At 37.2% G+C, this 26982-nt stretch overlaps 1 protein-coding gene across 2 annotated transcripts in view; it reads left to right on the forward strand.

The window, feature by feature from the left end:
• NCALD (neurocalcin delta) overlaps positions 1–26982 on the forward strand; it is a 569529-nt gene that overhangs the window by 234011 nt on the left and 308536 nt on the right. Inside the window, exon 3 of one of the 2 annotated variants that reach the window (XM_056823245.1) lies at positions 25042–25133. The exons of the other annotated variant lie outside the window; for it this stretch is intronic. The gene's annotated coding sequence lies outside the window, so the exon portion shown is untranslated. The remainder of the gene's footprint in view (positions 1–25041; positions 25134–26982) is intronic. 2 annotated transcript variants of the gene reach the window in all.

Genomic DNA, 26982 nt, shown 5'->3' on the forward strand with positions numbered 1-26982 from the left:
AAGCATGTATTATTAATAGTGAAAAATGTATTGATGATAGTCTAGGTCACCTCTTTGCATGAAGGTTTTCATTTGAATATATTCTAATAATAGTAAAAGTAACCAGTAATAATAAGCTTCACTGTGATGTGCCGTATAACCTCAAGCCGTTGTGATTAATATATTGGTACATTTGCTATTTATTTCCTGGGCAGTATGCTCTTTGCGTATGGAAAGCAGAATCTCATTTACCTTCCTCTCTTTTGGCTTCAGATTAGAGCTTTATGCTCTCAAAAGTATTAATTTTTCTTTTCATCACCCATCTGCTTAATAGTTATTTTCACATTTCTGACAGGCTTGTTATGCTGACAAGCCTGTATCTAAATAGAATGTCTATATTTGATTGCATTGTTTACCATTTTCTGTTTCTCTCTATTTGTTTAATTAGAATGCAGAAAAGGAACAGAACCTGAGCCCTCTCAATAAATACTGTATTCAAAATCAGTTACAAAAATGGCTATAAGCCTCCCTAAGTATTTAGATCTGGCATCAAGATACAGTAAGGAATCTTCTCTGCTCTAACAAGGTCTCATATTTGTTTACTTATCCGTATGCCTGTTGATGACTTTGCCATGTTTATTTGGATTCTTGGGCTAATATTTACTTAGTATGCTGGGTAATGATCTATAAAATGAATTTTTTCACCAAATACATTTTAAGAGTATTAGCCCAACCATAGTATAAGAAGAGGGTATGGAGTCAGGGAGTCCTGAATTCAAGGCCTGCTTTTCAATATTTTAGCTGTATGACCATGAGGTTTTCAGTTGTTCCAGGCAGTTCCTTAAGATTATAAATATAGCCAACTTGCCATATTGCATTAGTAGAGAGATTTTCCATACTGTTAATTTATCATAGTCATGAAATCACAAGCATGGACCCCACACTTCTTCCCAAAAAACAACATTTAATGTGTCTGTATATGTGTATATGTAATACAGACAGCCAGACAGAGACAGAAAGACAAAGAGAAAGAGACATGTACAATTTAGTTCTAGCTCCTTTGGAAAATTTCAATTACATAGTCCACTGATTCAAGAAATATTATTTATAAGGTATGAGCTATATGCTAAGCATTATACTAGGTGTTAGAGATACAAGTGAAGACATTTTTAAAAAGTTCTTGCTCTCTTTTGGAACTATGTCCAAAGGGCCCTAAAATTCTATTTACCCTTTAATCCAGCAATGCAACTACAAGTCTATGTCCCAAAGAGATTTTTTGAAAAACAGAGTGGTCTAGAACAATAAGAAGCTGAGTGACTTGCCAAAGGTCCCATAGACAGTTTGTGTCAGAGTTGGGACTTGAACTTGGAGTCTTGCTGATTTTAAGACTTCTCTAGCCTCCATGCCTTACTGCTTTTCATATCTATCTCTATCTCTATCTCTATCTCTATCTCTATCTCTATCTCTATCTCTATCTCTATCTCTATCTCTATCTCTATTTCTATCTCTATCTCTATCTCTATATTGTGAATTTTAGTTTTACTTCACCCTGCTTAGTCTTTAGAATTCTAGCAACCAGGAATACATACACCCCCACTTAAGGATTTAGTGGGGGAAGGAAGGTCTTTTTGTGCTAGCAAGTGACAAATCAGAAACAACTGACTGACCCCCTGAGCTGTCCTAAGCCAAGTTTAAGCCACCATTGGTACATGTGAGACACAGGAAGTGATGTAAAGAACTGCCTTTATATTTCTTGTCAATTCCTGTGAGAGGGACCTTTTGCAGATTTGGCCGCGGAACTGTATCCTGGAGGAGCTCAGTGGTAGACCTCAGACTGCCTTCCTTTAGACAGTCACGTGGTGAGTTATAAGACTGACTTCACTTTTCCTTGGCTTTCTGGAGAAGCCCTTGGTGGAGGCCTCTGAATTCCTGCCTGGCTCAGACAGGCTGGAGCAGATCTTTTCCCTTTTCTCTCTCTCTCTCTCTCTCTCTCTCTCTCTCTCTCTCTCTCTCTCTCTCTCTCTCTCTCTCTCTCTCTCTCTCTCTCTCTCTCTCTCTCTCTCATTCTTAATTTCTTCCTTTTATTGTAAATAAACCACCATAAAATTCCATTCTGACTTGAGTATTTCATTGGGATTTAGAATTTAAATCCCTGGCAACCAACTAAAAATATATTCAGTCTCAACCCTAAATTAACCCCTTACAATACCTATATCTATAACTATATCTATACCTATACCTATCTCTATCTACATCTACATCTGCATCTGTATCTGTATCTATATCTATATCTACATTTACATTTGCATCTACATCTACCTCTACCTCTACCTCTATCTCTATTTCTATCTATCTATACTCTGTATATATATATATATACACACACACACACATATATATATACATATATACATACATATGCATAAACACAAGTGTGTATTTATATGTACTCATAGGCATATAAAAGGGCAACTCAGTGGTATAGCAGATGGGAATACAGGGTCTGAAGTCAAGAAGATTCATCTTCCTGAGATCAAATCTGGCCTCAGACATTTACTAGTTGTATGACTCTGGGCAAGTTATTTAACCCTATTTACCTCAGTTTCCCTGTCTGTAAAATGAACTGGAAAAGGAAATGGCAACTGCTTCAGTATCTCTGCCAAGAAGATCCCAAAAGGGGTCATGATGAGTCAGACATGACTGAAACAACTGAACAATATGTACAAACATATGAACAAGTCACTGGATGTCATTGGCATCTTCTCTAAAATGAAGGAGTTGGGCTAGATATATTTTAAGTTTCCCTTCAGCTCTCCCATTCTATTAATCTCTAAATGAATGTAGATAGTTAGATGGGCATGGCATTCATTTTACTTAAAACTGGCCAAAATGTTACACAGGCATGAATCTCTATTCCTGAAAAGTATGGGTCATTGAAGAATCTGCTGAATTTCTAAATAATCCATTTCATTAAGTATTAAATTAAGTAGAAATTGCAAATTTTACTTATGGAACTATTTATGCCTCCCAGTCACTTTTTATTCATTCATTTTTACATTTGTTCATTAAAATTGTGCACAAAAATCTTTTTAGGTCTTGAAAGTGGATTAATATCCAAGTGTCTATATGTCTATCTGTCTTTCTCTTTCTCCCTGAGTTAATTGCAGAGTTCCAAAGGCACTGCAAGTGAACCCTCTCCAGAAAGAGACTCACAAGGACTCAGAATGCCTTGTAGTACACTATTCCTCCAGCTTAGGAAAAGTGCTAAACTCCCAGTTGGTTTCCACCATGTCTGTATATTGCCAGGTTCTCTTATTGACTTTTCAGACCTTGCTTTGAGCCATTTGAGATCATCCATTATAATAACTCTGAAATCTCCATTTCAGAGTAAGATGAATCTCTACCAGCTGCATTTAGAAAATCTTTCTAGAATCTGTTTTCTGTTAGGCTTTTGTTTTAGTGAATCCATTTTTCTTTCCTTTCCAAATTCTTGTTTCCTTAATTGCTCTGCATGGGAAAAGCCTTCTGTTGTGCACTTTTATATTTTGTTTTGTTTTAAACAACATTTTGAAAAACTTTGTTAGGAGGGGACCTTTCAAGACAGAGTCTCTTTTCAGGGATTCTACATTAACATCTGCAGTTCATACATCATCATTTGTTGTATCAATTGTATTGAAGCTGCACATTTTATTTTTGTAGTCCTCAACTTTGCTCAGCCATGCATTTTACAACTTAATTAACAGATTTAACTGAACAAAAAACACATTGTAATTTTTTTTGCTTCTCCATCACAATTTTTTGTCATTCTAAAAATATTACAAGATGTTAAAGGAATGGAGGCTAATCTAGAAATTAAAAGGTGGAACTAAATGTGAATCTAGTGGAACCAAAATTCCATTTTAGGGAAGAGAATCCAAAATTCTATGATTCCATCCAATGGATTGAATATTGGCCCCTATGAGGACATTTCCTCATGGGAGGAAATACATTGGTATTTATACTTGCAAGTAGATATAGAGTAACCTCCAGGGCTATCCCTCCATTTTATGACTCCCAAAATCACTGTCACTGTTTTTCTCAGTCTATTCTCATGAGCCCCTAATGCATAGTAGCACCAACCTGTCCTTTAAAAATGTCTAGTTTGTAATCCAAAGAAGGCTTGCTCACTATCTCTAACCTTGCAGATGGACTCAAACAATGAAACTTTCTTCATTTCAGGAGAGAAGGAGGGAGTTGTTGCCAGCCCCTCATTCTCAACTTCGAGCCAATAGAATAGCCCCCCATGTAACTAATCGAGTTATATATATATATATATATATATATATATATATATATATATATATATATATATATATATATAATGCTATCATCCCCAAAATCAATTGTATTATTTCCTCTTCTACCTCATTCAGTTTTTTGTTCTAACCTTATAAAAATGAGTTAAATCTTCATCTGGGGTCTTTGGCTTAAATTGAGGCAGCCATTGGCCTACCTTATTATTAATCTGCTAACAAATTATTATCTTTCTCAGAGAATATGTGTGTCAGTCTACCTTTGTTGAATTTCACTTGGGATGTAGCATTTTGTAAAACTTAAAGTACTATGGAAATGCTGTTATCCTTATTATTATAGAAAAGAAACAAGGATTTGAACTCAGAAAGCCTGGGTTCAAATCCTGTCTCTGCCACTCACTTGGACAATAAATCAGTAAACAAGTATGTCTTAATCACTGACAATATTCTATAAACTGTGCTAAGTTGAAAGCTACTTCAACTCCCTATTCCTCAGTTTTCTCCTCTGTAAAATTATAGCTGATGTAGATGGTCTTCAAGGTCTTTTCCAGCCCTAAGTCTGTGAATAGTTGAATATAAGTAGATTGAATCATTCCTTGCCTGCAATTTATGCAATTCTGATAGAGCTCCATATGAAACTTCATGCTGCCTAGTCTGCTCACTCTCTAACTTGTTAATTTAAATTTTCGTTTAGTCATTTAAAATTCTAATCTTCTTAGATATCATTTGAATCACTTGAATGATAGAAGAGAAAGTATCTTTATTATATTAGCAAAAGAGTTTCACTGGTGAAAAAATTAAATAGTCCTGATTCCTTCTATGTAATACCATTCCTTATCAATCTATCAACAAAGATTTACTGATGGCCTACTGTGTGCTAGGTACCATAGGGATGAAAAGAAGTGTAAACTTCTTGCTCTGCCTGGCCCAGGCTCTAGGCATAGATAGAGTAGAGGGGTGGAGAGCCTGGACATCAGACCTTTAGGCTCAAAGGGCTCCTATTGAGAAGTGTAACTTCCAAGATGGGGCAACTTAAACCAGAAGGGACTTCAGAGCTTGCAGATAGTGGTACAACAGATAGAATGCTAGGCTTAGAGTCAGGAAGACCTGAGTTCAAATTCAGCCTCGGACACCTACTGTCTTATACATATGCAAATTCCCTAACATCATCATAAGCGTCTACAGACTAACCAAGAACAAATAACTAATGTCTACATAGAGTTTTCCATATGTTGTCATATCTGAACATTACAAACATTCTGTAAGATGAGGACTAAAGATATTATGACCCATTTTGTAGAAAACTGAGATTCAGAATTTAAGTGGCAATTGTTATTTTGTGTAGTATCTGACTCTTCATGCTCTTATTGGGGTTTTCTTGGTAAAGATACTGGAGTAGCTTGCCATTTTCTTCTCCAGTTCCTTTTACAGATGAGGAAACTGTGGCAAATAGGGTTAATAAATGTCTGAACTCAGATCTTCTTGACTCCAGGCCCACTGCTCTCCTCTACACTGCCATGGGCAAGGTCCAGCCTCACTCAGGACTCCAGGGTTCCCAACAGGTGGCGAAGGATCAGTCAAAATAAATAATGAATGGAAGGCAGCTTAATCATTACAGCCATGGGACTGCTCTGCATCTGACAGCTGCTCTACCATTCCAAGTCCTGGGATTTATTTTTATACCCATTTTCTTGGCATGCAGATTACATTACCTAACACACATGTTCAAGGAGAGATAATTGGAAAAGTGATACATTAACTTTTAACAAATCACTTGATTAACATTCTATATTCTTATATTGTGATTGCAGACAGCATACAAGATAAAGGATTTATTCACAGATGGCTTAATTTTCTCATTACCCTGTGAGAAGTTTTGAGCTTACAAACAATCAAGGAAAACTACTTATTGCTTTTAATAAAATGGAATAATTAATCAACAATTCTTAAAAGATAATTCAACAATCATATCATTGAGGTTGAGGGGTACTGGGAACATAATTCAAATTTAGACTGATATTTCTCGGGTTACTAGGGAGTTTCCCATTGGCAAGTTACTGGTTTGTGAAGTTGAGTCACTGAGGCATATTGAAGCTTGATGTACTTGTACTTATTGTATGAGCCGCTATGATTGATTTGTGTGCTGGCTTCATGAGAAAGTTTTAGGCTTGGTCTGTAGCTGCAGTTTTGCTGGGGAGTAAGTACCTAAATAAAAGTTAACCCATGATAGTCTTTTGGGATTGGGTTTGGGGGTCTGATCTTTTGTTGATGTTTTGGGGAATTAGGGTACAGGTGTTTTACTCTTGCATTATTTCTTTTGAGACTAGGGGGAATAATAATCATGTAAATTCATAGGTAATGGGTATTGCTGAAAGAGGTCATGTAAAGGGAATAGAGTGGGCAATCACATCTCGCCAAGGACCATTCTGTGGTCTCCTCAGCTACCACATGTGACTCTGTCAAGGTGTCATGGTCTGATGGCTCCCAGCACTACGCCACATACACATACACAAAAATTTTTAACTCTTCAGGAAAACTGACGAGCACATTAAGTTGTGGACAATATATTTATGTGTATTCAGTGTTCCAAATCCATAATCCCTACCTCTGCAAAGACAGAGGGAAGTTACACTTTCATATCTCTTCTTTGGGGCCAAGCTTGGTTATTACAATCATATAACATTCAGTTTTGATTTTGTTCTTTCCATTGACATTGTAAATTATACATATTGTTTTCCTGGATGTGATTACTTCACTTTGCATAAGTTTTATATAGTTCTACCTATGCTTAAATTCTCTTTTATCAGGTATATCAGGGTCCAGAAAATGACCACTAAACTCTATTCCTTCCATATTTTTGTAATTGCATAAGTCTCCTTATGTCAGTATGGGATACTTGGTATGTTATTATTAGTACTGCAATATTTTAAAATTCTTGACCTGCACATTTTATTCCTTTTCCCATTTAGCAACCTTTGGGAACATTTAGTAAGTGACAAGATGAGTGCTTAGGCAGAATGAATGAATCCTACTCAATAAAACATGTAGCTTAGAGTAGTGGTGTCAAATGCAAATAGAATTGGATCCTGTATGTTGACTTAGAAAACTACAAATTAACATTATCTGTGTTGTGTTCTATTGTATTTTTATTTTATTTTCAACATTTCTCAATTACATTTTAATCTAGTTAGACATCTATCCAAGTGGGGTCAGAAGTTTTGAATATGTTTTCCAAACTTTTTATAATCAATATTGACTCTTCCTCAAATGAGGGAAGGTCTTCCTTGAATTTATTTAAATCCTCAGGACTGAAAGGTGTATGGTGTCTTATAGATACCAAGTTCCCATTTTTATTGAAAGTTGGAATTTCCCTTAAAGGGAATAAACTTCTATCTGAATTTTTCACATGTTTCTGGCTCTAGGCTTCTTGCTCCATTTTCAGTGGGGTAGGTAAGAGAGGAGGAAGGGGTGAGCAAGTTGAGGAGGAGAGGTTGTGGGCCCATACTGCCAGAAGGATGAGAGGTAGGAGCAGTATGGGAAATGAATTGGGCAGGGTGGGAAGGATGGACAAAGGAAGAAGAGATTGGAGTTGGGGGGGGGAGAGGATGGAGAGGGGGTGGGGCAGGAGAAATGGGAAGGGTGGGGGGGTTAGGGTAGAGGAAGTGGGGCAGTCAGCATGGGTTGTGGGAGGAGTGGGTTGTGTATGGGAGGGGATGGTTTGAGAACTAGGAGCCATATTGTGGAGAGTTGGGGAGGGAAGGGACAGAGATTCTGATAATGAGGAAGTATGGAGAGATAAGTCACTCCTATTCTGAGATGTTATTGAGTCCCTTTTAATGCTTTTCATAAAAGCTATGAGTTCCCCCAAACTTTCCTCTATAAACTTAAGCTGAGTATTTAGTTCCGCATTTTGTTGAGTAGTAGAAGGAGCAATTGGTTGGTTTGACTGGGAAATGGGTTTTTCAAGGGGAAACTGACCTGAATCTCTTATCTGATTCTCTAGGTTATGTATGGTATTTTCCAGGTTTCTCTTAGAGAAAAATAGATACACTATCACAGCTCGAACAATTAAAATCCCAACCAGAAGCAATGAGGAATATAGTCATTGCCATGCATTTTCTGGAATTATGAAATAGACAAAGAACAATGTTTGTCCAATTTTGGTCATTTTACTGAAAAGCCAGTTGTTAATTTTGGCCCTATACTAGCTCTAACCACATTTTTTTAGGTGTTTGGGTATGGCCCTTTTCAATTTTTTAATCTAATTAATTCTTCTGGGTGAAAGGGCAGAGGGAGACAAGGCTGAAACCTAATACAATCACTCTCTCTAGGAGGACTCCTTTCTCCAGGTTTTCCTCATAGCTAGTTAGATTAAAACAGCTGTGTTCTATCTAATTTAAGGAAAAAAGAAGAAAATTGAACTTACCTCTATAGCTGATTTGTGTTCATTCAAAATAAGCTATTAAAAGCTGACTTGAAGAGAGTCATAGTAAAGGAAAAGTTGTATACATTTTGTATACATAGATTTTGTATACATAGATTTTTGATATTTTGATACTGATTTTGAATTCTTCTTTAAAATATGTATATATACACACACATATATAAAGGGTTTAATTTTTCTTTAATTAATTTTTTCCCTTTTTCTTTTGTTTTTTGTTTTTTATTTTGTTTAGATTTTTTTAAATTGACACACACCCCCATAACTAAACCTTGCATCCTCAGCTGAACTGGGTGTTTTTTCAATGCTTTCTTCAGGGGGGATTGTATTTTCATAAAATCCAAGATTTAAATTTTGTTTGAGATAGGAAGAAGCTTGCTAACTCCTGAATCCAGAGAATGAACTGTTTGCAGAAAGATACCTAAACCCTTATACTACAGGAAGATCCAGAATGAACCTTGGGGTGTGGCTGATTGAACTGAAGGTTGATTGAACATTTATTTTGAATGTACACTCTTATGCCAAAGGGGACTGCCCCCTAATTGGCTTTTGTCAATGCGCCCAGCAAAACATTGGTTTTCCTGTCTCTCTCTCTCTCCTCTATTTCCCCTCATCTATACCTATTGTAGTTTTCCTCTTAGAAGGTAAAATTTTGTATATACCTGCAGTTAGAATTTTTTTGGGTGCAGGATGCTTATGTTTAGTGATCAATTGGGGAGACTAGTCCCCTAAATCATCATCAGGGGGGATTGTGATTTTTAAAAATTTCCTCCATCTTGCTTGGTCTAGCACCCAAGAATGTGCACACCCACACTACACGGGCATGTGCTAGCTAATGACAAATAAGAAAGAACTAACTTCCCCCCTAGGCTGTCATAAGCCAAGCTTGAGCCACCATTGGCACATGTGAGGTGCAGGAAGTGAGATAGAGAACAGCCTCTGGAGTTTGCTCACTTCCTGTGGACAGGGCTAGATGCCAGTTCAATCCTGGAGCTCAAGTTGGGTGGAGGCCCACAGACAGCTTACCTTCAGATCAGTCATATTAGTGATAAGGACTCCTTCTCTGCCTTGGCTCTCCAAGGCCTTGAGCTCCAAGGCTTGGTTCAGCCTGAGCCACAGTGGTAGAGCTAACCTCCTCTTTCCTTCTCTCCCTCTCTCTCTCCCCCTCTAATAATCTCTCCCTCCTGCTATAATTAAATCACCATAAAACTCCATACTGACTTGAGCATTTCATTTAGGATTTTACAAGTGAAATCCTTGGCAACCTTTAATTAATATATTCAGTCTTTAATTGTAAAATTGACATTAACAATAGGGAGGAAGCAGAATAGCCAAATTTGAACTCAGACCTTTTGACTCCAAAAATAGTTCTCTTTCTGCTGTATAATGCTGCCTTGTTTTCTGCCAACTTCCTGAAATAAATTTATATTCTGCCAGATTCACTAGATTTCCTCCCTAAGTTAGGTAAGCTTAAGGAAGGGAAGAAGACAAAATGAGAAATTGGTAAAGAAAGATGTTATTTTTCTAAAAAAGAGGACAATAAAAGATCCTCCTTGATAAATGCTAACATCCATTCCTGTCAGGTACAGTTATTCAGCATGGTGGTCCAGCTCATCCCTTTCAATGAGATGTATTTTCACTTGACTAACTTTTCTTCTCCTATTATATCATTTCATCCTTGATGCTCTGGGAAAATTAGCCTCAGGAAATCTTTTAGTGCCATTCCCATTCAAGCCTTTCTTCAATATACATCCAAGCTGTCCAGCATTGACTTAATTTAACCTCTTGAGCTAGTGTGTGTATTTTGTATTGTTATGCTACCAATATCTGTCTTCCTCTGTTTTGGTTAAGAACAGTTGCCAATAACAAAAGGTATTCTACAGCTATGGAATTGAACAGGTAGGAGAGACTGGGAAGTGAGTCCTGCCTGGGGAAAAAAAGGAACTATTTATTTATTTATGCAGGAATTTTGAAACTCCTTCATTCAGAGACAGCTGGTTTTGCCTTATGTTTCTAGCCAAGGGAATCACTTGGTAAAATATAATGCTTCATCTCTCCCAAGATACACTATAGAAGATTTTAGGATGTAATAGAAGAATGAGTATAAGGTTGGACATCTACGTTGGGTAGTGAATATAGTCCTGGGTCTGAAGTCATCTTCCCGAGTTCAAATCTGACCTCAAACACTTACTAGCTGTGTGACCCTGGGCAATCACTTAACCCTGTTTGCCTCATTTTCCTCATCTGTCAAATAAGCTGAAGAAGGGTGGCAAACCACTCCAGTACCTTTGCCAAGAAAATCCAAAAAGTGTCATGAAGAATCTCACACGACTGAATAATAACAACAAGCAGAATGATCCTGAACTCAGTAAATTTAGGTCAGATCTTGGCAAAGAAAAGGCATTTTATAGATTTGGTAGCTTTTCATGTGGTCTCCTGTGAGTTTGAAGTGTAATAACTGTGATATTCTGGCTGACTAGAGAGATACTCAGAGAAACCTCAGGGTCCCTAGTTGTAATGGAGATAGAGATACTTCTGAGAGATAGAGAGATGCTGCTAGAGGGGATACTCTGGGGTTGCCTATTGATCACTAATGATGGCTAATAGGTCAAGATATTTCCTACCCTCCACCCTTTTACCTCCCAGTTTTCCACCCACACCCTCCTGCCTCCCATCCCCTCCCCCCTGTTAGTCAGCCACCTTTCTATGTAACTGAATGGTGAACTGTGAAGTTTATGAGGAAAAACTCTTTTCTCTTCCTTTCTCAAGTAAGGGGGTTTATTGGGAAAGACAGGACAGAATGGAAGATGAGGTGAGAGGGATTAGGGTTATCCCTAATCTACAAGGAGGGTTAGGAGAATTTTGGGAAATGTCAGTCCTGTCCCAACTGTGACACAAAAGTCTGTCAGGGAGGAGAACAACTGTTTAATCTTCTTTCTTCTTCCTTCAAACTGAAATCTCAAATACACAATCAGTTGTTCACACTCTAAGCCACCAACAAAAGTTAATTTCTTCTCAGCCTAGCTCAGAAGCCCCCCCAAAGGTCCTTCAACCTAGGACAGAACCTAACAGGGGTCCAGTTCAGAGCTTCTTCCCCCTTCAGCCTGGCTTGATTCTCCAACTGTCTTTCCTGGGAACATTCTATTTGGAATGTTCTTTTTTGATTGACAGCTGAGATCCTTTACTTTGTTTTGCATGCTTGGCTTGGCTTGTAAATCCTCTCTTACACAGAAGCATAGTTATGACAAAATATGTAAAGTATTTGGTGGTGCTAGTGAATGAATTATGAAGACTAAGTTGAGTGTTCATCTTCCATAAGCCTGAGCTGAAAGATTTCTGCAATGATTGTGGTCTTTTTAAATAATCAGAGAATACCAGGAAGGGCAGAGAAAGCCATGCAAAGGGGAATTGAAAGCCTGGCTTCAGACCTCTTCTGCCATTCTTGGTCCTCAGAGTCTAGCTAGAATGTGTGGAGGTTATTATTTCCTGCATTCAATTCCTCTATCTTTTGCTCCACACCTTAACCAGGAAGGAGCAAATAGTAACGAGATCATGAAGGCAACATCTAATGCAGTAGAAGAAATGGTCTGCATTCCTTTTGTGTAATAAATTGTTACTTGAAAAAAAAGTTCTTACTGTGCTATTCCATTTACTATTAAACTAGCAAAACTTAGTCCTCAGGAGTCTGTGGTGATAGAAGGCAAGGGTTAGTCAGATGCCAATAGATGAGCGTCCTTGTATTCTCCTGGCCACTAGTTTCAACTTTTTTTTTTTCTCATCCAACATTTTATCAGAGTTTCTAAAAAATCAGCCTGGTTGCTTCCTCTACCCTAAGCCCAATACTGTCCCCCTCAATTCCACTTGCTGAAGTAGGAGGACTCACCAGACCTGATATGGTAAAGAGGAAGGCAGGTAGAATAGAAACAAAGACTTTAGATAATCTACAAACTGTATAATCTATTCCTTGGCCTAATAATTAAGTTTGTTAGCACAGCAGGGAAGGCATAGCAGCTGCTCTGAAGAGGCGGTAGGGAGCAGGTGGGCCACTTAGCTAGATGAGAGAGTTGACATTACTGCCTACACTGAGATTATGCTTAAGCAGAATTTTTAAGGTAGGGAGGCAGGCACAGACTTATCCAGTGTGTTGGAACTAATTTAAAAAAAATGGTTTCTGAGTGATTACATGTAATAAGAAGGGAAATTCTAAGCCTACAGGTAGGAATAAGATATAAAATTAAGTGTACTTCAGTTTTACAGAGTACCTACACATCTCCCTTTTGGGGGGGAATCTGTTTGCTTCATTCATTCCCTGACCCCTGTAATAGAGAGATACTTGAGGGTGTCTATGGATTGATTCTCTAGATGACTAATGGATCAAGGTTTTCCTACCCTCCTCCCTCAATACCTCCCGTTTCCTCCTCTCTTCTGAAGCCTTTAGCTTCCCCTCCCCCCTTCCCTTCAGTTTCACTCAGTGTGAATTATGAAGTTTAGAGAAGATACTCTTTTCTCTTGATTTCTCAAGTAAGGGGTTTATTTGGGGAAGACAGGACAAGAGTAGAGGAAAACATTCCAAATGGAATGTTCCTTTTGATTAACAGCTCTTCTGTCTTCAGCTTTCTGTCTTGCATGCATGCCTCTTCTCTTTTACATCCCTCCCTTTTTTGTCTTCAATTTTGCAACTAGCACAATTTTAGTGATACTTACCTTTCATATATTTCTAACTATTCTTACCCTACGCTACCTTAAATATTCTTTAACTCTCCCAAAATAACTAATCCTATCTTATCTTAGCTATTCTGTCTAGTTCTATGCTAAGATTGGATATAGGAAAGTGGTTTAGGAAATAGGGATTTACATGAACATGGTTTTTACATAATAACAACTCCTCTAACAATTTTCAAATCATTCCAACAATTTCCATAACATTCTGAATATGCAACTATCTTATCTCCTAATGTCTATAAATTCAACTAAGAAAATTTTCTACCACTAACAATTGCTAACCTACAATTAAAATGTAATCTAACTTCTATACTTAAATAGGTCTATGTCTGACTCTACTTCCTAAGACTGAACAAATTCACTAAGCTATCACTATTGTTAGACATTAGATTATTAATAAACTATTCTAGTATAGTTAGCGTGTTAGTAAATTAGTATTTACATGTATACATAGGTTGTATTTATGCAGATTTACATATGTACATCTATATTTATTGTTCATGATTTCTGTGAAAACTCATGCAGATAAGAAATAACTTTTTATTGCCCCTTTTTGAATTTTTCACAGAAATTTTATATTAGTGTGTCTATTGTTTTGCAACTATGCAGTACATTGCATACTTACCCATTCCGTGAGATAACTTCCTTTTGTATGTAGGATGTGCATGCATATATGTGATGTTAACATTTATGACTCATTCTTACATATCCTCATGATCACAAGTCCCAAAAATCAGAGTCCTCCCACGTTCTTTTATGTTGATTGTATAAACTCTGTCTTCATCTTCTGGTCAGCATGCCACTGTTGTCAGCTTTCAATTTTGATTGTAGTCTTGTGTTCTTCAGTTCAGGAACAAACTCAGGAACAATCCGGAACCCAGAACCTGCATGTGTGTAAGGTTTTTACATGTGCATGTATGTAAGATTGAAATTCTCATGTGCATGAAAGTAAGCTGAGTTCTTCATGAATGCTTGTCAGAATTCTTCCGTATTCTTCATGTGTGAAAAAGGCTTCAGAGTGAGGGACGATTTCTGCCACTTATTACTTGTATGACCTTAGAAAGCCACTTAGCTTTGGTGGCTTCAGTTTTTTCCTCTGAAAGATGATATTGTCAGTTGGGCAAGAAATATTTATAAATGCTTAGTATGTCCTGGGCACCATGCTGAACTCTGAGGATACAAAAGAAAAGCAAACTCTTTCTATTGTGGAGCTCACTATAGAATGGAGGAAGAAAACATGGGAATAACTATGTACAAATGGGCTATAGTAAGGATATATTGGACAAATTGGCCCCTGAGGCCCCGCTCAGCTCTAAATCTATAATTCTATGATCTTCATGAATTTGGTGGGTTCAAAGACACACTGAAAGGTGGAGATAAGCCACTCCCTCAGTCTTTGAACATCCTTGGGTCATAGGCAGATTGATGTTCCCTATTCTCCATGCCTGGGCCTGGATTCTACTTACTTTATTTCCAATACCTTGGCTGCTAAAGCTGTCTTGTGATAGCTTTTCAAGGACTAGCTGAGTGGAAGAAGACCCCCAGGAATCGATTATCTTTGCTTATATATTTGATTCTGATATGGTAAAACCTCATTAATTCAAACTCGTCATTCTCAATCTGTGACATTTAGATTGGGGATGAAGTTTACATCCTTATATACTTCAAACCAATTTACTAAATGAAAGATTAGAGGTTTTAAACTTGTGGCCTGATATTAAATTTGAAAGGGAACTTTGATGTCATCTTGTTCAATCCCTACCCATTTACAACATCTCTGAGTGATTATGTGGATCATTGAATGCCTAGAGTCATGGCAAACTCACTACCCATTCTGCTTCTGAACAGTACTGCTTATCTAGATTAAAAAAGAAAAGATTAACCTAAGATCTGACTCCCTATAATTTTCATCCTTTGTCCCCAGTTCCTATGTCTGGAGCCAAACAGAACACATAGTACTTTTCTCCCACATGATTACCTAGCAAATATTTATAACCACGTCCCCATTCTTTTCTCTTCTCTAGACTAAGCACCTACAGTTCCTCCAATTAATTGCTATTTTGGATACAGGGGTTTTAAACCTAGGATGTGTGGACTTTCAGAAATATCCATTTTGATAAGTATATTTCATTACAACTGTTTTCCTTGGTGATCCTTTGTATTTTATTTAATTTATTTAAAACCATTTTTCTCAGAGAGGTGTGAAGGTTTTACCAGACTATAAGAGGAGTCTGACAGAAAATAGATGGAGTCCCTCAATAGAGTTTCTCATGCCTTCATCACCATAGTGATCTTCCTAGGATGGGCTATAGCTACACAGCTTCTATCTGGGTAGCTCTGGGCAGGTTACTTAATCTCACTGGATCTCAATTTCCTTATTGAGAATTTTTTTTTAAATCTAGGATTCTGTGTGTAATAAATGCTGAATATGGAATCAGGAGATTTAAACTCTCATCTGCTTTTTGCTACATTATGTGATTTTGGACAGGTTGTCAATCATAGTCTTTCAGAGTAGAAGTAATTTAAAGGAGAACAGTGGTAGTGGTAATAATAATAATAATAATAATAATAATAATAATAATAAATCTTTATTTAGTGCCTCTTATGTGCCAGGCACTGTGCTAAGCACTTTTCAAATATTATCTCATTTGATTCCCATAATAACCATGGGAAATAGATGCTGTCATTGTCCCCATTTTACCAATGAATAAACTGAGGCTGAGGAGTTAAATGATTTGCCTGAAGTCACACAAGTATTATTTGTCTGACATCCTGAATTGAACTCAGTTCTTTCTGAGTTTAGGCCTGGCACTCTGCATATCCTAGGAATAATGGATATGAAGACTTAGAGATATTTTCAAAGTCTTACATGGATTTCTGCTGATAAATGAGCTGAATGAGGGAAACAACAGGCATACAAATTTCATTAATACAAAGGAAAATAACTAAAAGATACTAGAATTCTGATAATGCAATGATCAATGTTAACTTCAAGGTCCAGATAATAAAATATACTTAATACTAATAGACCATGTTTGAATAGATCTTTAATGTTTGTGAAGTGCTTTCCATAGATTTCTTGGTCAGCAGAAACATGGTGGAATGTGAGTGAAGAAAATAATATACTGAACTGATATGGAGTGGTGAATTCATCTTTTCCTTCTACCTTCCAAGCATCCCAGCTCCCTTCTATGTTCTGTCTTCTGATATTAGAATATAAGATCTTGGGACAGCTGGGTGACTCAGTAGATAGAGTTTCAGGTCTGGAAATTGGAGATTTTGGATTCAAATGTGACCTCAGATACTTTCTAGCTATTGTTAGTTTTTATAGTTGGTTGGACTTAATAGATTTAATTGGTGGTCGCCAGGGATTTAATTTCTAAATCCAAAAATGAATTATTCAAGTGAATGGAATTAATGGTAATTTATTTACAATAGAGGGAAGATATTACGGATGAGAGAAAAGGGGAGAGAGAGCTGTGGCTTCCTCAGAGCCAGGTAGAAATTCTAAGACCCAGCCAGGGGAAAGGAGTCTCAAGACAATGGACCTTTCTTGGAGGTTTACACCTCCAGAAAGGCAAGGAAACTAAATCAGCCTTTAACTCACCAGGGGGACCATCTAAAAGGAAAGCAGTCTGAGGTCTCCTGCATGAGTTCCTCCAGGGATCCAGTTCCACAGCCAAGTGTTTTCACTCCAAGTCTGAGTGTCTGTCTTCCAGTCTCTCCTCAAATGTCTGTCTTCCAGTCCAGCTTTGAGTGACTGATTCTTCTAGTCCAACTCCGAGTGACTGAATGATCTTGATCTATCGATTGACTCCCTTGTGTGCCTCTGTTTCCTTTATTTAAAGACCTTTTTCTCTTGTGTCACCTCCCCTAAATTTTACATCTACCAATCACAGCAGATGCTTTTCTCTAGGACTGCCCATTCTTTCACACGTGGGTCACAGACCTCCCACTCAATTTATGAAATGGGTGTTCATACCTTTTTGTGGTTAAAATGAGTATATCTACTTTAAATACTGAGTTAACACTTTGGGGATTAAAATCTAAAACTAGACAGAGGATTACAATTTTATCTTCACTATCAAGGAAGAGCTATGTACTTTCACTGTTACAATAAGGAGATAGCCAAATCCAATCTTCACACTCTGTGACCCTGGGCAAGTCACTTAACCCCTACTGCCTAGCCCTTACTGCTCTTCTACCTTAGAACTAATATGTAGTATTGATTCTAAGGCAGAAGGTAAGGGTTTAAAAGAAAAAGAATATAAGATTTTTTTAAGGCAGGGACTGTTCTGTTAGCATGTATTTTTATTTTCAGCCCATGTCATTGCCATACAAAGGTTAGCTATTATAAATAAATGTTCTTGTTCTCATTCTCTCTCTCTCTCTCTCTCTCTCTCTCTCTCTCTCTCTCTCTCTCTCTCTCTCTCTCTCTCTCAGTTTTTCACTCATCTTACTATGTGGAAGCAAAGCATCCATCACAGAAGGATTTTGTTTTTATTTGATTTTGACTCAATAGTTGTACTTGGTATTTATCCCTCCCAAACTTCATCTAGCCTAGGACAGCTTCTCTGTCTTTTTGGTCCATTCCTTGATGAATCTTGATAATCAGAAGAGGAGAGACAGAGACAGAGACAGAGACAGATACAGAGAGAGAGAGAGAGAGAGAGAGAGAGAGAGAGAGAGAGAGAGAGAGAGAGAGAGAAACAGAGACAGAGAGACACAGAAACAAAGACAAACAGAGATTTAAATAGATTTTCATCTGAAAAAGTCTGCTTATTTCCATCAAGGAGATTATTGATATATGCATGGACAATTCTCATATTAAGCAAAAACTGAATCAATAATTAAATGCCCTAATGCTTTGTGTTCATAGCCAATCAACAAGCATTTTTTAAAATATTTACTACTAAGAACCATCCACTGCATCAATGCAATGACATACCACATAAACTTGGCTATCTTGGATGAGACCTATTTATTGCACAGGGAGAAGAAGGGCCCACTTTGGCTTGAAGTTGATTGAACTCAAGAAGAACCCAAGCAAATTTAGTTTCTGCCTTTCTAGCCCCCATTTCCTAAATTACTTATTTTCCTACTGGTTCAGCTGAAATGTTTTCAGTGCCCTTTTGTTACACATTATAAGACACTTAATGATGCCTTGTCAGATAAAATGGAAATGAAAGGGAAAATCCAAAATTAAACAGTTTTGAATGGCAGCAGGGCAGAAGTTTTCTGATCTGTGGGCTTTTCGGGGAAAACAAGCCCATTAGGGAGCATATTGAAAAGTACCACTTGACTTATTTTTGACACTTTAATAATCATTCTCCTTTACCTAACTCTGAAGATTCTTTGGCTTTCCCTAGTTGTTGCTCAGCATTCATTGCTGGATGGAGGAAACAAATGATTTACAGGAACTTTGATAAAATGCCTGGAGAAATGTAAATCCAGGACTGAGTCACCACTCATTTTGGGCTGTCACTTGGAACACAAAATGTCAGTCATAAAACAAGCTCTTTCTGACTCAACATGAGGCATGATTCCATTTTTAAATGGTTACCTATTAGCCCCAGATCATGCTCCCTGGTCCCTTCATTGCAGGGTACATCATCTCTTTAACCAAGTGAAAAGGCTACAACTTTAGATTGTGTGTGTGTGTGTGTGTGTGTGTGTGTGTGTGTGTGTGTGTGTGTGTGTGTGTTTTAACCAGAAGTTAGTTACAAACAACTATAAAATATTTTAGAAATTGTGTTTATGGCATCAGGAAATTTTTACTTTTTTTCAGAGATGGGAATGGAACTTTTTAAGTTTGATCTAAAGACATAGGAACCAGTTCATTTAACTCATAAACAAAAAGAGGAAACATTATGAGATTAAATTTACATTAATCATTCATGTTGATTAAGAAGTTAAGTAACAACTATGTATGAGAAATTATTCTTGATACTGGAGATTTAAAGGAAAAAATAAAATAACCCCTATCTTCAAGGAGATTACTTTTTTAAAGAAGACAATATGTATATTTAGAGGTCTATACAAAATATATACAAAGCAAATGCAAGATAACCTTAGGTAAAAGATATTGGTGATTGGAGGACCCAGAAAGAGAGTTTATTCAAATATGGCCTTTGGACTAAATCTTGAAGGGAACTAGGAATTTTAGGGGGTTGAGGCTATTACCATCATCATCACCATCACCACCACCATCATCACCATCATCATCACCATCATCGTTATTTTCATCATCCAATCACCCTGTGGCTCAAACTTCTTTTGTTTCACTTTTTTCATCTGTGAAATTAAATATTCTGTAAATAACAACTATAATAATTAGCCAAAGGGTTTGATTTGTGTGTGGGGGGGTTGTGTGTTTTTAATTGTATAAGAGTTCAGAAAGGTGTGTTGATGCATTCGTCTTTCTAGCCATGTCTATGTACCCATGGAATATTACCATTGGTGGCATAATAGATGCATTTGTAAATGCTCTGCTTAATCACAATAGCATTTATGTAACATGTAATTATTTAATATGTAAATTTATGTAAATTTAAGATTTATAAAGTGCTTTATAAATATTACTTCATTTTATCTTCACACTAGCCCTGGGAGATAGTTTTTATAGAGGAGGAAAATGAGACAGGCAAACTTGCCCAGATTTCAATTCAGGTCTTCCTGATGAACTTCCAGCATGTTATCCCCTTTTCTATCTAGCTACTTCACCTAAGGGGCTGATACGAAATCTTTGTTAGGTTACACATTTTGAGGTAGAAGGGATCTTTGATGACATCTAACCCAACCCCACCATGTTACAGATAAGGAAACCAAAGCTTAGAGAGTCTATGTGACTTGTCTAAGGGTCCTACTTGGTAATAAGTATCAAAACCAGAACTTGAGTACAGGATCATTGTAAACCTAAAGAGAAGACTATGTGGCATAATGGAAAATTTGCTTGACCTGGAGGCAGGATGTTTTTGTCTTCTACCTCTGATTTACCTTCTTTGTAACCATTGGCAAATCACTGACCCTTATTGGGCCTGTTTCTTCTTCTGCAAAATGGGGATAATGATACTTGATCTGCCTATTTCACAGAACTGTTGTGTAAAAGGATCTTTAAAACCATAAATGGGCTTTGGAAATGTGAGGTATTATTATAGGGTGGTTAGGAACATCTCATATAGTGTATATGAAACAGTTTGTTAACCTTAAAGTTCTGTATAAATGCAAGTTGTTATTAAAAACAAATAAGAATTACCTTCCATTAAGGAATAAAGTATTGTTTATCAAGGCTGTGATAGCATAGCATTTATGCCGACAGAGAATGTTTTTTACAATTCTTATTTACGTGAAAAATTAAACATCCCACACTCTCAGGCTAACGTTGGACATTATCCTTTTATAGAGTATTATTTCTAGTCTAGGCATCAGAATAACTGGTGATGATGAAATAGTTTATATAGAATTGTTGCTTAGTTGGGGGTATAGGGAAAGTCTTTGTGATTATTATCCACCATCATGGAAGAGGCACAGACTACACATAGCATTCGCTGAGATTTTCTCTGCTTCTCGCTGAGCCATATACAGTCTTGTAAGTATCTCAAAGGAGAATTGGACTAAAAGATGACTTCAAAGAAATGTGTGAATGGTAAAGATGATAGAGGCAGACATGGGGTCAGAGCAAGGGAAAATGATGGACAACCCATGTGCTCCACAGGTATCTTTATGATGCATGGAAGCATGAATGAAAAAGCATTTAATGAGTTCTTGCTATGTTCAAGGCCCTATTAGAAGTGCTGAGGACTCAGATAAGAAAGGCCCCTCCTCTCAAGGATCTAACATTCTAATGGGGCATAGCAAGAGAAATCCAAGAAAGTTCTCACATGTTGAGTGCTTCTACCACCCTTCCTGCCCCACCAGGAGTGATCTTAGGTGAAAACATGCATTAAGGTCTCCCAAATGGGCAGAAATAAATGGATTATTACCTGCTTTGTTGGAAGTAGCATCTACAATGTTGATATCTTAGATCAATTTGAATAAGAATCCAAAACATGTCTGAATGATTTAGTTAGTGACTTGAGACATGTATAATATCTAGAATAAATGACTTGTTTTCTATCTCTTCACTTCTGCCTGTCTCGTGGTGGAGAAGAGCTTCAAATAATGGACCAATTAAGAGAAGGGGTGAGAAGAGTGTTGGATAATTAAAAATCAGAACTTTCTTGATGAATAATAGGGAGTTTCCTCTGCTGTAAGGTCTCTTGTCTAGCTTTTTTCCCTCTCTCAATGTAGCTTTAATTAGGCATTAGAAACCCTTTTTTAAAATGGTTTTTCTGTGTTCAAAGTAGGTGAAACTCAAAAGCTCTGAAGATGGCAACTAGTTTCTGTTCAATTTCGTTGTTGCTTTTTTTCTCCTTGAGTCAGTTATTTTTGTTTTTATATGGTGATGGTCTGACTTTTGTTTCTGTAGAAAACATTGTTATCACCCTGTGGTTTTCTCCTTTGTTGTATGCACAGTTCTCAAGTAGACCAGCTGCCTTTCTTTATAACTCCTGTCACCAGCTCAACATTTTCCATAGGAACTGTTTTCACATTTGTTTAGAAGACGTGAACCTTCTTTTCAGGGGAGACTGGGTTCTTCTGGTCTGAGTACTCCTTCTTTTCATCTTCTGAGTTCAGTGAGTGGATGTGAGCTACAGATCAGAATCACATCAATCAACATCAATATTTTCTCAAGGGTAACAATTGTCCAAGTTCAAGGTTTAGGTTGTCAGCCTCAGCTCTGCAATGCTGAGTTGCTCCATAAAAAACAAACAGCAGCAGATAAGTCTAAATGTCTAAGTTTTGTGTACCTCTGCCTCTCCTGACACTCACTCCTTATATATTTCATTGATGGCAGACTTGAAACTTGGGTCCCACTATTTTAAAATCTCCAAAAATACTAGCAGTAGATTTTTTTCTTGTCTTCTACAGAGAAATATTGAGATATACATATGAAATCATAGTCATAAATTTGGATCTGGATGGGACCTTAGAGACCATTTAATCTACCTCATTTTTCAAATAATAAAACTGAGGCTCAGAGAAGTTTGCATGACTTGCCCAGAATCATAGGTTAGCTAGTGGCAGAGACAGATATTTATAGACTATAGCAGTTAGGTGGTGAAGTGGTTAGAGAGCACTGGGCCTGGAGTCAGGACACTTCATCTTCCTGAGTTCAAATCTGGCCCCAAACACTTACTAGGTATATGACCCTGGGCAAGTCATTTAACTGTGTTTGCTTCCTCAGCTATAAAATGAGCCAAAGAAGGAAATGGCAAATCACTTCAGTATCTTTGCCCAGGAAAACTCTAAATGGAGTCATGAAAGGTCAGACACAACTGAAATAACTGAACAATAATGGTACAAAATGCTTATATTTCTGGCTCTGTCCATTTTATTATGTCATTATGTTGTGTTCTTTAAAACAGCTTTTCCCTTCTGTCTCTCTGTCTCTGTCTCTGTCTGATTGATTCTCTCTCTCTCTCTCTACATATATATATATATATACATATATATATGTTTTTGTTTTCTTTTTATACATCTTTTTTTTTGTTGTTTTCAATGTGCTGCTTTGTACCATTTACTCTAAACAGAATTCAATCTAGATAAAGATATATTTCCTTACAAAGGCAATCACATTGGATAAATTCTTTCTTCATATTGTAGAAATAAAATAATGATGAGCTACATAAAATAAAATATTTAGATGGAAAAACTGTTCCAAAATAGGTTTAAAACTTTTCAAAATTGTTTAACTTGCCAATCAGGTTCAGACTGTTCAGATACTTTTGAGAGAGGTAATCAAAAGTATATTCAGTGATGAAGTGAAGCTCAAATGTGAACTTCCCTTCAGGGCCAGTTGCAAGGCTGCTAAAGAGACTCTTATTATAAACATAAAATATTTATTGAAATATATAAGGATAAATAAAGAATTTCTAATTCTAAGGAATTCTAAATCCACCCAAATAAACACTCTGGTTTCATAAGGAACCACTTCTCCTGTGTTTCACAGGCTAAACTAATCCTCCCCAATCTAACTGACCCAAATTTATCCTATCTAAATAAAAACTACCACTAATATCCTTATAAATATTTACTTCGCCTTCAAATTATGAAATAGCAAAGGCTAGCTTTTAGCTACAAGAATCAAGTTAGGACTCAGACTCAGAGAGTTTGAACTCTGAGTTTGTCCAAACCAAAGATCAGCTTTTTCTTTGGTCTTCTAAGAGTTGTTGGTTGTCTCTCGAACCGAGGATGACGATTGTCTTTGTGCGTTTTTGTGCACAAAGACACCTGTGCATGAAGATTTAAGTGGAAAAGTTGATGCACAGAGACAGTCCCACTCTCTCGGCGTTGGAAGCCTGGGTCCATTGGCACGAAAAGTCGTTACACCTAGAGACTTCCTCAGCTGCATTGGATGGCCGTGTTTTCTTTTGTGCTCCATCATGCCCTAAGCACTCCACAGTGCCTTGCTGCATCGCCATCTCAGCTGTTGAACCTTCTTGTTGGTTTCTTCCGCCTGTTCCGCCGATGCTGGGTAAGCAAAGCCCTAGTTCACCAGGGGTTGACGTCGACCCGATGGCTACCCTCACAAGGTTTAGCCGGCCTGTCGAAGCCGTTGCCTGGGGTGTGGCCACTGCCGCATGCTAGCAGCTACTAGGAACCACAAGTGAGAGCTGGGTGTCAGGTGAGGGTCAGTAGCTAGAAAGCTGCCCTAGAAGGGCATGACAAGCCCTCCATACCAGAGATATTACCCCTCCTTGAGCACCCCGTACACCCCATTCTTCTTCTATTTTATTCTATCTTCTAAGAGTTAAACAATCTATAAAACCACAATAGTCAGTAGTGTTTCCCAAGTTGGGAAAGGAAAATACTGACCTCTTTCAGATCTTTTCCTCAGATAGAGAGAGAGGCAAAGATGTTACTTCTTCCAGCCCTGAGAGAGAACAACCCCCAACTGCCAGAGAGAGTAATTGACCCAAAAAAATGGTTATAACTGTCAGCAGTTGAAATTAACATGCTCTCTCAGCTGTGCTTCAAACTCCAGTTCTTTTCTCAAGTACCCACTTTACTTCTTATCCCTAAACTAATGAAACAATACATATTTTGTAATATCATCCTTACAATATACATTACACACTTGGAAGGCCCTTAAATCTTGTTCTTTTACCTGACAAGGAATCTGAGGGTAACGAGGCTAAGTTACTAAGGTCACATAGATAGGTATTAGAAAAATAAGGACTTGAATTCAGGGCTTCTGACTTCTGGTCCACTGTTTCTTTCCATAAATGATAGTGTTATGTGGAAGCTGTGCTGTTTCCCCAATGACAGATATACAATACCAACTCTTTGTTTCCCATCAAAGTTATGTAAAGTATTATCCCTTTAAGATACTACCCTTTAAAATGAAACAGTTTATTGCTAAGTTAAGTCTGCTCATAGTTTTAAGAGAAATATTTTTCTGACTCAGAGTTCTGGGAAAGTTATTAAGCTTTTCAGTGTGATAAGCTATGATATTATGGAGAGATAGGAATTATTCTATGATACTGTTTTTTTTTTTGATTATAGAAAGAAGATGAGAATTTGGTTATTAACTTGAAGCTAAGATAGCATCATTTTCAGAGAGAACCCAAAGCCTGAAAAGATAAAAGGAGAAAAAGGTAAAAGACAGTTTTTCACAACTGTGCCAGCTATATTTAAAGTCAAAAGTGATGGATACTATGGTTTCTTTGTCATTTAAGCAGAGGAAGAGTTTGGAAGCAGATTGAGAGAAGTCACTTATGGATCAACCAGTTTGCCTGAAACATAATGAGATATTTGTAAGATACATTATAGATCAACTCAGCTTAGCAGTAGAAACATCTCTGCAAAAGTAAATTCACCAAGGAATTTTTATGGATATGGATAAAATAGAAAGAGGATTCTGAATTTTGTAGTTCCAGAGTTGTGAGTTATCCTAAACATAATGTGTTTTGTTTTGTTTTGTTTTATTTTTCATTTGTGCCTGCTAGGAAGGTTTTCATTGGTTTATGCCTACTCTCTTCCACAGATACTTTGCAATATTAAGAGAATATGACCCAGTTGTCTGTGTATATTGTGATCTATTTATTATTCCTGTATTTGCTTTAATATATGAATGCCTATAAGCATTCTTTTGCATTATTGCTAAGTAAATCATTAGGTTTAAGATCTAAAAGTGTCATTATTAAATTTGAGCTTGTGTAAGTGGAAACACATTGATAGGGGCCCTAGAGCTAAAATAGAGTAAGCAAAGTACATCCTATGATCCTGAGAGATAGTGTGACACTAATAGTAAGCTCTCTGGGTTTCTAGACTTGCCAACATGAGGGCAGTTTAGAGTCAGCAAGCCAGTGCAGAGTGAGTGTTTGTTCACATCTTATCTTAGAGGTGCTATGAGGTAGGTGCCCACTCCATTCACTCAAAAAACAACCATGAAAGCGTTTTTCTGTTTGTTTTTGCTTCATTTCTTTGTTTTTCCCTAGCTTGGATTTTTATTTTCATGTATGAAGTGATTTGGTCTGTCCTTGGTAAACACTAATCATATTAGCTAAAGAAATTGAGAGCAACAATATGGGTTATAGTAGAAAGTCTTATGTTAAGTCTGAGATACCATTTTCACTGAATTAATGTATACAGGTAATGTATACAAGTATGTTATCCTCAGTCTAGTTCCTAGCTTTTTGTTATTCTGTTTACTCTTTGTAAGAACTATGGATATCCGTTAAGTCTCCTGATAAAAGGAACATTCTGGGTTTAATCAGAATTTTAAATATAGGAGTTTAGTAGCCAGCCATTCAATACCAATCAATTCAGTTCATTCTATTCTGTTTATTGTCATTGGTGTTTCACTTGAGATCCTAACTGTGATGAACCCCCTTTGTGAGGGAAAGTTAGTAACCCTTCTCTCAGGGAAAGCCTCTTTTTTATGTTGTAAGATTATTGTACACCATTATTTATTTAGCAGAGTTTTTCAAGTTGCAGAGTTGGAACATTCTAAGCATTTTGTCTCCCACCAAAGCCACTGAGCAACAAATAGATTAAATCATTGAAATTTACGAGCGTGCAGTAGATGGCCCATCTCGGCTGTCCAGTTTGACCCTCCATTCATCTTCGTCTTGTGTTTTCTGCAGCAGCTGACCAATTAGGCCTCTTGCCATTTATCCTCTGTATTGTGGTGTTTTCTAGTGTCCTTTGTCTGAACCTGGGGTCTGTCTAATTCTGGATTTGGATTATCTCCTGGTTTAGCAGCTGTTCTTATTGTGTGGTGTTTGTCCTCCTGGCTTCTCAAATCCAGCTACGCATATGCTGTTGACAGAGACTCTGGGAAAATAAAAGCCTGTTGCAGGTACTGAAGGAGTGGCTGATGCCTGGATAACAGTCCAGACTGAAGAATCCTGTGAAGTCAGTCAACATTGTTAGGTTAGATTTTTAGAGTCACTGCTTGGCAAAGCTCTCCATTCGAGGGGGCCTCTTACTCTCCTTAATAAT

This window comes from Monodelphis domestica, chromosome 3, assembly GCF_027887165.1.
Source record: "Monodelphis domestica isolate mMonDom1 chromosome 3, mMonDom1.pri, whole genome shotgun sequence".
Lineage (NCBI taxonomy): Eukaryota > Metazoa > Chordata > Mammalia > Didelphimorphia > Didelphidae > Monodelphis > Monodelphis domestica.